This window comes from Dermacentor andersoni, unplaced genomic scaffold (genome assembly GCF_023375885.2).
Source record: "Dermacentor andersoni unplaced genomic scaffold, qqDerAnde1_hic_scaffold ctg00000041.1, whole genome shotgun sequence".
NCBI classification, from domain to species: Eukaryota; Metazoa; Arthropoda; class Arachnida; order Ixodida; family Ixodidae; genus Dermacentor; species Dermacentor andersoni.
In genome coordinates this window covers 3,552,489-3,566,686 of record NW_027314754.1, presented here as the reverse complement: position 1 = coordinate 3,566,686, position 14,198 = coordinate 3,552,489, and the positions used below count along the sequence as shown (strand labels likewise).

The following is a 14,198-nucleotide window of genomic DNA, read 5'->3' as shown; positions in this document are numbered from 1 at the left end:
CTATACCCGTTTGCTCTCTGACCCAAACCGCTCTCTTTCTGTATCTTAACGTTACGCCTAGCAATCTTCGTTCCCTCGCTCTTTGCGCCGTCCTTAACTTGTTTTTGAGCTTCTTTGTCAGTCTCCAAGTTTCTGCCCCATTTTTAGCACCGGTAGAATGCGCTAATTTTACTGACAATGGTAAGCTTCCAGTAAGGATATAAGTATGTATGCCGTATGCGCTCCGACCCAAATTTATTGTTATCTGAATCTCCTTCTCATGATCAGGGTTCCCTGTGATTAATTGACCTAGGTAAACGTCCGCCTTCACAGACTGTAGAAGCAGTCTGGCGATCTTAAACTCTTGTTCACTTGCCATGCTATTCATCATTATCTTTGTCTTCTGCATATTAATCTTCAACCCTGCTCTCACGCTCTCTCTGTAAAGGTCCTCAATCATTTGTTGTAATTCATCTGCATAGTTGCTGAATAGAACAATGTCATCGGCAAACTGAAGGTTGCTGAGATATTCGCCATCGATCCTTACTCCTAAGCCTTGCCAGCTAAATAGCTTGAATACTTCTTCCAAGCACGCAGTGAATAGCGTTATCCTAGCACCCTCTGCTGCGTAACATGTTTGACCGCCGCCTTCGTCAGCTGCTCCGCAGCTCCTGGGGACTGAGGGCCGTGGCTAAATGGCAGGAATCATTCGGGAGGTAGTGGCCGAATACTGCACCAGGGAGGCCAATTACTGTTCTGGTGAGGGAGTGTCTTTGCAGAAGCTTACTGGGCCTTCCTAATTTGGTTGTACCTGAATTAGTATAGCCTCACTTGCTCTCGATATGTTTTGCCGGTGTCAGGCGGTACCCCAATTCCAAGCCTGCACATGTTCAAGTCGATATAGTTTTATATTTTTCTAAGTTACAGTAGTGCAAAATAAAAATGAAGGCTTCAAATATGGTGGAATAATTAAATGTGAAGGGCCGAATTGACATAGCAGTAACGAAGTTATTTTTCTTAGATTATTTTCACAAATTTTTATTACTAAAATTATAATAGTTCGATGGTCGAAACGAAACCATCTGGGACCAAAACAACAAAAAAGCAAATGTATTGTCATAACTTCCGTGTAAATTGGTTTCTGATGTATGATTGCTGATAAATTTTAGCTCTTGTTTCTTTAACCTTAGAGCAGAGTTTCTCTGAAATTAAGAATCTTTATTAAGGTTAACGTGCCAGAAATCTTTAACATAAGTCAATTGGTTCACCTAGGGCTGGGGCAGCTTTTAAACGATACAGGCTTGTTCCGGTGGGGAGTTTTCAATTTTCCAATCAGTGCATTTAGAATATTTGAAAATTTGTCTCTTACATGTATGTATGCATGTATGTATGTATGTATGTATGTATGTATGTATGTATGTATGTATGTATGTATGTATGCATGTATGCATGTATGCATGTATGCATGTATGCATGTATGCATGTATGTATGTATGTATATATGTACATACATACAAGAAGAAAGGGGGGTTAACCGAGGGGCCCGATTTTCATTAACTATATCATAAGAAGCCAACAAACATAGGCACTAAGGAAAACACAGGGGAAAGGACTTGTACTTACTAATTGAATTAAAGAAATTATAAACTAATGGAACAGAAAATGGATGAAAAAACAACTTGCCGCAGGTAGAGAATGATTCCACGTCTTTCGCTTTAAGCGTGCGATGCTCTACCAATTCAGCTACTGCGGCGTAATTTTCCAATCCACTTTCTTGGGTGGATTGGAAATGGATAATGTCACTACTAGAACTGACCCTGGAAGTGTTAGCCAGCGCCAGCATTCACAAACCTTGGCGGTGGATGTGGAACATCCTTTCTGCCGCAGGTGTCACGATTACGTGGTCTTTTTAGGTGAAGGCAACTGGTCAATAAACCCACACGTGTACCTGAAAGCATCAATGTTGCCGGATTCGAGACCCTCGTTATGTAGTGAACGAGAAGAAAGGGAGGTTAATCGAGGGGCCCAATTCTTATTAATCATATCATAGGAGGCCAACAAACATAGACACCAAGGAAGACATCAAGATTCCTTGGTGTGTCTCCTCGGTTTCCTTAGAAACTGGAAAAAATTGTGGCTGAGCTAGGTGGTACTCCACACTTGGTAATAGTTTAAGGGCGCAAAAACACACGTTCACATAAACGCACGCACTAACACACACATACAAACACTTAAAGGGACACTAAAGGCAAATACTAAGTCGATGTGGGCTGTTTAAATACATTTCCAGAAACCTCGCAACGCTTGTTTCCTGCCAAGAAACGACTTAGTTTACGAGAAAATTTTATCTGAACGGTCCGAATAGCTTTTTCGAAATTCAAATCTCCCGCCACCCAACCGGGGGAGTGGTGACGTTCCATGCGCCATCCCCGCCCTTAACTGCCGTCAGTGAGTAAAACAGCGCCCGACAGACGGCGGCACCGAGCCAAGACAGAGCGGCGGATTCGCCGCTGCAGCTGCTTTTTGGTCAGGTGGCGTACACCGTTCGGGCATACCGCGACATTACATGGAAGTTTAATTCTCTGCTACTTGCAGTTTGGGCGAGTTTCGCGAGCCAGCAAAAGCAGTGCCGCACTACGACATCAGGAAAGTGCTGAAAAGCGAAAGCATGGGCGGCGAAGAGTCGAGCGAAAACGAAATCTTCCGACCGACCGCTTCGTTGTCAACGGAAAATTCAATGACTCATATTTTTCTACACGTCGGATGGAACTGAACAATTAGCATTTTATTTCATCTTATAATACAATACGAGGATCTTTTTGGATTGAGTAGTTGAGTACTAGTGACACAGTTTAACTGAGGAGCGCTTTCGGCATCGGGCAAGCGCTTGAATGTCCTGGGGGAGTCTGTAATCACGTTCTCTATTTACCTCGATTTTTCGATTATTAAGGCTGTGTTCACGATAATATTGACGCCTTAGAGATTCTCGAGCACTAATCTGTCACTTTAGCTTGGCTTAGTATATGCCTTTAGTGTCGCTTCAGGAACATCGTTGCTGCTTATAACAGAGTACCAAATAGTGAATAAACGGTTAGTACTGAGCACCTGTGTTGTGGGGGAGAGAAGAGTGTGCTTCTTTGGGTGTGTTTTTGTGTGCATGTGAACGCCTGCGTGTATGGGGGGGGGGGAGGTGCTGTCTTGCGCTTTTAAGCTGTTAATAATACGAATAATCTTCGGCCTCCTCTGCCTGCTGTGCACCGAGTCGCAACTATTTACACGTCTCACAAACTTACTCAATTGTGTTACCGCCGACCACGTCTTCCATGTATATATATGAACCAGTACTGTTCGGCAAGCTCAGTGAAAGAATACGAGTGCTGTGGTGGTCTACGGTGGCCGCAGTATCCAACGATGTGGTCTATAGTCTAAGGCTTCAACACCAGGGAGCATGATGATAAAATGTCAGGCTTGAGACGGTGGCCCAAACTGGTAGCGTGTGTTGCTCCCCGTCAAGCTACGAGCTATACATTTTAGCAGTCTATAATCGATACGATATTCTAATTGACGTCAAGGGAAACAAATGAAGCAGGGCAGGTCCTGTAATGTCCCGGTTAGATAACCGCTGGACCATTAGGGTTACAGAATGGGCGCCAAGAGAAGGGAAACGCAGTCGAGGACGGCAGAAGACTAGGTGGAGCGATGAAATTAGGAAATTGGCGGGCGCTAGTTGGAATCCGCTGGCGCAAGACAGAGGTAACTGGAGATCGCATGGAGAAGCCTTCGTCTTCCAGTGGACATAAAACAGGCTGCTGCTTCTGCTGCTGATGATGATGATAAATCACAGACAACCGTCATTTTCCTTCATTGCGATAGAAAGTAGTCCGTGAGTAAATAATGAAGTATCTCATTTCTGCCTACAAAGGCAAATACGTTATGAAGGACAGCACTGCTTCTGGTGCTAGCTCCGGCGACATCTGCGTTTTCCTGAAGGTACAAAGTATCTCCACGCACTCGCTCTATATATTTCCTCCAGCTGCAGTTGATGATGAACATAGTGTTTTGTGGCGCAACGGCCATGTATGACCAAAGAGCACCAGGGGTGCTATGCAGGATGCGCCGAGTTCGGCGAAACTCGGGATCTTCACGAGCTCTGGCGACACCCCAAGATGAAAGCACGAATGGTACCGACACACAGTTTATCTTTCGACAAGCCTCCAGTTTCATTGGTTTATCTAGATTCACTCTGGCTGGCTATCATTCCTTGGGCGTTGCCTTCTGGGCGGTCGACAAACTGGGGCTCACGTGATCATACCGTCGGTGCATGGTCGCGCCTTCTTTCACTTGTTTGTCGTTCCACCGAGTGCATTACACGCACAAGCGAGTTATAAAACAAATGCATTTGATACAATATTATTAGTTAGTTTAACGTGGTTTAAAAGCATTTTAAAGCTTACAAGATGTACATTGAATGTGTATTCGACTAATTTGTAATTTAGTACGCTTCGCATTATACCACGAGGGAACGCTGTGGTGGCGATGAGTCATCACATACATTCATCGGGCGAGCATGGCGGCTAAACATCGAAGAAGCCCAGTGTAAACAAGCTCGTACAACGAGCTTGCAGTGCGCGACGTAGTGATCAGGCTCGACGATGACCACTATTTCTCGGATAAGTCTGTTCCTCCGTGAGCAATCTTTCCGTGCACCCCGAAAGACTGCGAATAGCTTAGGCGATTTTACAGATCGCCACGAGTACCTACTGTTCACGGCACAATCCCGAACAAACAACTCATCCGGTGCTGCTTCTGTGAGTGCGCTGAGTTCCTCCACTCTGCGTGACTGCGAGCGTCACGAATATTGCATAGTGCGTGCAAAAGGAAGACAGCCGATATAGCTACGATGCGACAAGGAGGTGGTGCCGACGATGGATCTCGCAACCAACACAGTGACGGAGGCATCGACAAACTGCAGATAAGTATATTTCTACTGTTTCATATTTAGCATAATAATAGTGCACGGATTAAGTCACTTTCGTAGTAACGAACTGAATGTCCAGCAGTTTAAAAAAGGCATTGAGAGCCAATGAGTGTTCGTGCTTTTACATGTACGTGGGCCCGCGAAAATATGGAAAAGATAAAGGTAACCTTTACTAACTTCGTGATATAACAGAAATTCATCAGTGACATTCAGCCCGCAGAATCTATGGAAGAGATCTTTATCCAGGTGAAATATCAATAACAGGTACTGATATAAAGCAGGAAACTTATACAAAAACTTCATGGGTTGAACAGCAGATGGGAGGCATTCCCGAATCGTGATCGCCACGTTACCGACATCCTTGAAAAATGTTTAGAATCGTTGCATTCTACCGGTTGTGCAATATGGGACATAAACCTGGAGGTTAACAAGGAAACTTGAGAAGTCGAGGACTGTGCAGAAAGCGAAGTAACAAAAATTGTTGGAGATAGCATTAAGGCAGGAAGACAGTGGTGTAGTAAACCGTGGCAACTGATATGCTAGTTGAGATTAAGAAGAAAAAATTGAATCAGTGGGCAGGCCATGCACGTCTTCAATCACTTGTTGCCAATTTATAACAGGTGATTACATAAGCGTGACAGAATGGATGTCAAGGAGAGAGAACTGCAGCCGAGGATGGTAGAAAATTGCGTAATGGGACAAAAATATGATGTTTGTAGGCATAGGATGCAATCAGCTCGCATAAGACGGGATTGTAGGGAGCGCCATTGATTCTGCAGTGGACAAAAATAGGTTTGTGGTGCTGACAGTAGAGACTCGTGAAAGTTTCAGGACACAGCTGTTGGCACACTAATAAACATTACAATTGGCTCTGAAAAAAACAACTCGTTATGAAAAATAAAGCAATGTTGTCCCGACAAACTGTTTTATTATGCATACACTAAAGGCTTCCACAGTTAAGGGCAGTTAGTGCCAATAGTGCAATGAGCATTTTTAATTGTAAATAATGGTTTATATGCGGTTGACTCATTCCAGCAATCAACTTTTTTTGCAGCAAAACATTCTGCTGCTGGAGGCACTCAACCACCTGGTGGCAGTAGCCGAGCGCCAGGCACGTGCTCTTGAGAGTGTGGCAAGGTCCAGAGGGCTGCTCTGCAACAGTAGGATCAGTGCACTCACTGCTTTCCAGTCGAGCCCCCAGAACACACCTTATAAGGGGGCTTTCAGTTTATTATTTTGTTTATTATTCAAGAGCATGAATAAAATTATTGCAGTAAACATTGTGCTGTGCATATTAGGACACTTGTAACATGCACTTGATGTCTCTTCAAAATGGTCAAACACGCAAGACAACCTGGACCGTGTATATGAAAAAGACACTAATGCAGCATATACGTCATTGTGCTGCTTGTTCTTGCTATGTGCAAGAATACAGTGGGTGTTGATTAGCCACAACATGAACGGTGTGTGTATTTCACAATGAAAAGACAGGAAACGGCATGACCTTCATATTGCTATCACCTATACACTGTGCACATGAACGCAACACTCCCCGATTTAAACGTGCCATTACGTGCATGTTCGATACCACATATTCTTTAACAATGTCATATAGTTGCACGTACTAATTTTCACACAGCTTAAGCGCATGCATAGCTCACTTGTGATGTGTCCATTTCATAGGCCAAATAATTGTACACTTTGTCCTTTTGTGTTGTATGAAAAGCGGCATCCGCTAGTCGGATACAACTTCAGAAGACAGGAGAGGCCCCGTTCAGATGACCAAAGCACAGCAGCCGATTGCCTCCACGTCTAAAGAAATAGTCCCTCTCCAATGAGTGGGTATTAGTGCATCCAGCGGCACGACGTCAGTGTAGAGTGTGCCCATTGGTGCAGGCTTGTGTTCACCTGCCATTGAAATGCAGATTCTGCGGCCTCCTAAAGTTGTATCCGACTATAGAAACACGTAATGCCTTGCACTGGTTGCATAGACTTTAGCAAGTTGAGAGCACACAATGATCAGGAACAGAAATCTATAAAGGCACCCAAGCAAAGCTGGCTGGCCACACTTCCATTATGAGGGGCTGTAAACAGTTCTCGCCAAATATTCCCATGGCATCCTTGAAAAAGAGGTGGTGTTTGGCACTTTAGAATCAAAAACAGATTACAGTGAATGTTGTGTACCACGTTAAAACAAACTGAGCTTGGTTATCTGCACAGCATGTAATGAAAGCTTGTGCTTCACATAGGAAACAAAGTGCTCTGTCCAGTACAATTGTCGAGTTCGCTGTGGCACCTATTATGTCATCAGTGTCAACATACAAATTTTCAAAGGCCATTCATTTCACCATTATTTTTGTATGATGGTTGTTTCAATTAGTGCTTGTATTACATGAGCAGGTGGATTTGAAAGCAAAGCTTTGTTTGCAAACCTTCAGATTTCCATAATTGGGTGGCAAGGCACTGGCATGGTGTCGAATAGCTCACACTTCCTTGGTCCTGCACCAAAGAGGCCCAATGCTCTATTTGAAGTTGGATCGCGCAACAATTCGACGGCACACAAAGAAGAGTAACACGCACAGCAGAGCGTTCTGCTGTGTGTATTTCTCTTCTTTGTGTCCCGTTGAATTGTGGTGCAATTCAGCTTTAAGCTTCTATACGGATACAATGAGTCTTCAACCTCACCAATGATCTAGTTATTAAGCCACAATGGCACATATTTTTGAAATGTCCCAACACGAATTAGCTCTCCAACAAATCACCGCAAGCATAAATTTTTGCTGCACAGGTGTATGCACGTGCCATATTCTGTACTACTAAACTCGCAGGAATCAAAGGGGCAAGCATTAACAAGCCTCACTGCTGCCGTTACCATCATCATGACACCAATAGAAAGAGAGTGCTGCGTTTCAGTAAAGGGAGTGCCGGAAGGAAAGGCGTGACAGCTAGGCTTGAGGCTTACTATAAAAATAGCATTTACAAGACATGTTCAATGCCAAAATATGCTGTATATCGCTCATCCTACTTTGGCATTGCGGCAAGCTTTTACAGGTTTGAGCATGTCACAGTTCGTGTAATCATTGCTCTAAAGCTGTACAAAAGGTCTATTCACTGTGCAATCTTTATTTTTATCATGGCGGGTTAAAGACCCACTTTTCATGGGCATCTGCACCACATTTCTCCCGATATGTAATTTTGCCTTGGTGGTTCACGACATCTTCAAGCACACCGAGTTCTGCAGAGCATTGAATCTGCATTGTTCTACTGCTGAAGAATTAGAGCCCCATTATGAGACGAAAATATACGATTTGTCCATACAGAATAACGCTGCCCCCCTCAAAAGAAAATACACTGAACCACTGGCACAAGCACCAACAGTGAACACAGCAAACACTCTGAAGTATTTTCTTCATGCAAGCCAGCACACTAAGATTCTCAATGCATTTTCATTTTGCCGTAAATGCATAGGCACAACCGTCTTGGCGCGACATCCGTATCTCGCACTGCAACGAATTGTGCAATGCCTTGCTGTTTCATAGTGCGGCCGATAGATGACGCATAACCAAAATTCAGCATTATGCATACTAAGTAACTTGTACTAAGTAATCTCATTAAAAAAAAAACAAGTTCTTTATGAGATTAGCATTCACAGGGTACTTCACACAATTTATGATATCCATTTATCTATTTATACTTCAGTAACCTCTTTCCCCCAAAAAGTGAGCCATTTGGAAGGCACCCTGATAGACAAGTAGAACAATCGGTAAAAAGTCAGCAACCAGCGAAAAAGTCAGTATCATAGGTTGCCGCGTGTGTGACGTCGGTAATGCAAAATTTAAGTCGGCTACACAGAAGTGACAACTTTGGCAATATGGTGCGTCTAGAAATTGCTTCAATGCTAATCACAGTAACGCTGACATTGAAGGCACCTTAATTCCTACGTACGTTCCGTCGACACACCCGACTACGTTCGTAATGTTTCCGCGAAATAAGAAGCGTTCTTTTATAAATGCCCGCTCAGCCGCAGTCTTCGGGAAAGCCAGCCACCGCTTCCGCACTGCCGCATCAATAAGCGCATCAGACATCTCTGACACCAAGGCTCACAGTAGTTTGATGACGTCCAATGTAACGCTCGGCACCGACGCTCCCCTGAAAACTCCGAGTCCCGTAGAAACGGAGGGCGCAGACGACTTGCTCTTCAACGGTGAGCGAATGAAGCCCGCCACGCTGTCTCCACAGACGAGAGTCTTCGCCTAGCTCGTCACACAGCCAGAGCACTGATGTCTTCGACAGGCCAAAATGACGCTGAAACTCCACGGCGGTCATGTACGCGAACGGGTCCAGACGGTCATACTGACGCTTGCTGCCGCTGGCTGCAATAACACAGGCTGCTGCTGTCGCCGCCATATTCCCGAGTTGAACTCGGAGGGGGTTTCGCGATGTACGAGTTTAGCACGAGTTCGCCTGTCAATCAAAGCCAGAGGTCACGCCCCGCGCGAGGCATGTAACTCTTGTGCGCACACCCACCATGGTTGGGCCACGCCCAACTTATCTTTCGGCAACAGCGACGCGGTGCCGAGCTGAGAGGCATCAACAATGTTCACCACCGACCTAAAACACGCACAACACACTGTCATCGGTGATGTAGTACTGTGCACTACTATCAAAAACAAAGCGTTGACTGTCGCTGGCTTATGCATATATCTTCTCGGGCTGAGATGGCCCCACAGCACGGTTTCATTGCCTGCATTGTGGCGACGTAGCGCACAGTAAATAATTATCGGCACGTCACTGTAGCTGCTTGAAAGGCGTCGATGCGCCGAGGGTGACGAGGATGCTGAGGAGTGCGTATCGCAGTAATCGTTTGAGATGGCTGCTCTGTCATCGGTGATGTATCGGAGCCACAGCGTCGTAAACACGATCAGTGTCCGAGAATCGCTCGCTCTTCTAGACCCAGTGCAATGGCATTTCTTCATCACAAGCACTGCGCACTCAACAGTTACAACACCTTCCTCAGTTCGAAGTCTCATTTCATAACGGCACACAAGAGCCCTCACCTGCCAAAATGCGAATGCTGCGGTGTCGTTACGATATCCTTCTGCGATCGCTGCTGGCTCCAGCATAAATAATCCGCAAGCACCTTGGTGGGCACAAAACACTCATATGCTGCGTACATGCGCTCAGACGCACTTTCACTGGGCAAGCGATGACAAGCGATGAATTGTGTCGATGGGAAGCACGCACTTCTTCGCAATGCATCGCCGAGGTTTCGCGCACAAAGATAAACTTGTACATTTTAACTAAACGGCGTCACTACGGGCACTTCGGACCGTCATTTTTCAGCGACAGCCGTTGCTCCCGTATTTATGACTAGTGTGTCGTTTTTAGTTGGTAAAGCGGGGGCCTTAAGGCGTCTGCGATGAACAGCCGTACCACGGCGCTGCGTTTCTATGCCCCTAATACAGAAAGAGTGGTGAACACTGACATTATTGAGAATAGCACTGTGGCGCCCCTAGGCGACTTCTCACCGTATGAACTGCCTCGTGCGTGCGACCCGCTTCAATGTATCCGCTTCTAAGCTTTCGCCTCACTGTCGCCACTCGCGGCAAGAAGTGCAAAATTTAATAATTTGCTCGATCTCCGTTTGTCATCAGAAATTTCTAGCATTCAAAACGAAAAACAGACAATTAAAGAACTAAAAATGTTCGTTATTTTATTTGTTGTATCATAACGTATTCGTTTGAGCGAAAGCGTAGCTGCAAGAATGCGCCGCATGTACCCTGTTCGCATTCGATGGAGGATAGAAAGATAGTTGCCGAAACATGAGGCACGCCCTTGACGCGCCCGGTAAAGGCGTGGCAAGCGGCTCACGGCAAGTGTGCAGACAGACAGCGGGACAGTCACGGTATTGCTTAGTTGCGATAATCTGTTGATAACAATACGCGGCGCTGGCGCGTTTCGTTGTGCAGCCGTCTGCGCTTGAAACGTGGAAGCAGCGTGCCGCGCAGGGTGCGCTCATGTTGTCATACGCGGCTTTTTGTCTACATATTTTTTTGCCTGCAGCCTTTGCGCGTTGCACGCTATCTCCGTTCACTGATTGCCGTCGAGCAATCTCGGGTAAAACTCGGGTGAACGAGAAACTCGGCGCATCCTGCATAGCACCCCAGGCCAATTGTATTGAGATCGAAGTGAAGTGATAAATTACGAGCAATGGATGTGACGGGGCTGTAAAGAGGCCTAAACGTCTATTCACGGATTGCAGCCCATTCACGAGTATGTACAGCCATATAGTGCTGCTCACGAGGAGCAATAATATGTATTGCAACAGTAGTATTCATCTACTACGAGTAAACGAACACATACGGACGAACGAAATATACTTAATGCCCACTTTAATTTTGCGTGCATGAGCTTCAAATATTCCGTATTTTCGCAGCACTCTTTCAATACTCTGGAGCACTTCAGACAAAACACACGGGCAAAGTCTCCGTATAGTGCTCGTCCAGCCATGCGATAGATTAGAAAAAGAAGAAATTTCGTCGCGGCTGACTTCTAGAGAATTGATATGCGAGCTGGTTTGCTGGCATCACTGGTCGGCGGTGGCTGCAGCCGCTTCGTTTTTCTCGGCGACCTTTCCTTTCAGATCTTGAAGCCGTGTCAGCAGGTTTTCGAACTGATAGGTACCTGTGTTCATGCGCATCGGGTCGTTCATGTTGGTTCCAGTGAGATGCAGCCTCGATTTGACCACGTCTTCGTACTTGTCGTACAACTCCGCGAATTTCTTGAACACCGCGTCCTTGAGCGTCTCCGGGAAAGGGGAATCCTCTTGCAGGCAAGCTTCCACCGTGTCACAGACAGCCACCCTGATCGTCTCGTGCTGTATGATCGATTCAAAACGGTCCACGGCCTCTTTCTGGGTAAACGCGGGAATCTCGGACAGCAGCGACTGGATCGAAACGAGAAGGCTGCTTACGGACTGGGCTGGACTCCACCCTGACCCGTGTGTGTTGAGCGTGCTGAGGCAGATGAAGCCGTCCAAGTAGATGTGTTCGTTGAACTTGGTCCGCCCCGCGTCGGTTGTCAAGCAGCGAACGTTGGGCGGCTTCAGCGGGTAGTCGCTGGTACACCGCACGTGGAAGTGGAAGAAGCCGCCCTCGTGCGGCGTGTTCGGCGCGCCCATCACGATGGCGTGGATGTTGGTGATGGATTTCTCCTCGGGCGCGATGAAGATCCCAGGGGGCGGGTCGGCGTTGAAGTCCGCGATGTCTCGCTTGACGCGTAGCAGGCACGCTTGTGGCACGTCTTCCTCCGTCAAGGCTAAGGTCGAAGCTCCTGCTTGGGAGGCCATATATCACCGCCGTCCTCAAGCAGCTAGCTGCTCGAACCAATTTGGAATGACGCGACTGCCAGCCGCCTGCACCGAATCACCGGGATGCCACCGCGTCTTCTTCAGCTTCGTCTTCGAGGGGCGTGTTATTTGCACGTGCATTGACAGTTTATTGGGTGATGGAAAAAAAAAAAAAAAACAGAACTGGAGCGTCATGGTTATGCTAAAAGCGAGTGACAGGTTTCTGTGACAGAAACTGACTAAAAGCTACAGTATAGAACCGCACGAATCTGTGATTGAATAAATAGCAGGACATGGTAAAAAAAGAAAGAGTAATTGCATAAAGCACCACCCACTCTTTAAAATGTTTCCCTAGGGATGTCTGCAAAGCAGCTGAAAAACTTATATGCTATTCAAACTGTTTTCTTGATAAATTTCTAAAATATTATGTCCTTTTAAAGGTGAAAGTCTTAGATCTGTACGTTTCAAGATGGCGCTGTGTGGTACAGAAAATATCACCTGAAATGTCACCTCGGGATTAGCCGGGGCCGCGTTTTATCGCGTTTTGTTGGACCCAATAAAAGTTTATTCACTCACGCACTCAAATACCACCTGACCCGAGAAAGATCAGAAGCGAATGAAAGCATGCTCAGCGGCGTATACGAGATTACTAATGTTAAGCAAAGTTAATTAATGATTGATTAGTGATCTGATTAAGGTGTATTTAGGTAAATTAGGGCGTATTAAGGTGTGTTAAGGTTGGTTAGAGTGGATTAAGTAGGATAAACATGTGTTAAGAAGAAATAAAGTGGATTATGGTCGATTAGGGCGGATTAAGGTGGATGAACGAGGATTAAGGTGGTTTAGGCTAGATTCGGGTGATTTATTTATTATTTATTTATTACATACCTACATCGCCCATGCCGGCATTACAGAAGGGGGATTACATTGTGATGGAATAAACAAGTGATCACACACGCAAAGCGCGATAGAACGTCTCACTATTTTAAGTATTAACGATGTGAGGCGAAAGAATATCCCATTCTCTTATAGATCGAACAAAAAAAGGAATACATAAAGACGTCCCTCCTGAAAAGGAACTCGCAGACCTTGAATGCATGGTCGCGTCTCATCGACGTGTAAGTAGGCGACTTAATATATCCTTCTCTCTCAACCTCCGTTTTTGAATAATAAACAGCGTCAAAAAAATTTCAACCTGAGATTTTTCTTCGTCGGTCTTCTAATGCTTGCCACGAAAATCTAATTTTGCTTCCTCTCCTGCTTAATTTTCTACTACATTTATTAACAACAATGCTAGCTGCCCTATGCCGCACTCTTTCAAGCTGTTCCGTGAAATCAGCCGTGTAGGGATACCAACAGATACAAGCGCAATCAAATAAACTACGAACATAAGTCAAATACATTTCATGTTTTAATTTATCCGGTAATTGACCGAAATTACGGCGCAGAAATCACAATGAGCCTATTGCCTTATTCTTAATATGCGTAATGCGGCTGTTTCATATGAAGTCAGACGTCATTAAAATTCCTAAACATTTGTATTCCTCAAGTTTTTTTATTGCCACCTTACTCAAGCTATATACATGACTGAAATGAGCGCTTCCTCGTAAGGGTGACTTGAACGCATTTTTGAACATTTAGTGACATTTCCCACGTATTGCACCATCATCATCATCAGCCTAGTTACGCTCACTGCAGGGCAAAGGCCTCTCCCATACTTCTCCAGCTACCCCGGTCATGTACTAATTGTGGCCATGTTGTCCCTGCAAACTTCTTAATCTCATCCGCCCACCTAACTTTCTGCCTCCCCCTACTACGCTTCCCTTCCCTTGGAATCCAGTCCGTAACCCTTAATGACCATCGGTTGTCTTCCCTCCTCATTACATGTCCGGC

At 45.5% G+C, this 14,198-nt stretch overlaps 1 pseudogene; it reads right to left on the bottom strand.

The window, feature by feature from the left end:
- Positions 1-11,543: 11,543 nt before the first annotated feature.
- LOC140214397 (ubiquitin-conjugating enzyme E2 Z pseudogene) lies at positions 11,544-12,305 on the bottom strand (annotated as a pseudogene).
- Between the last annotated feature and the right edge of the window lie 1,893 nt (positions 12,306-14,198).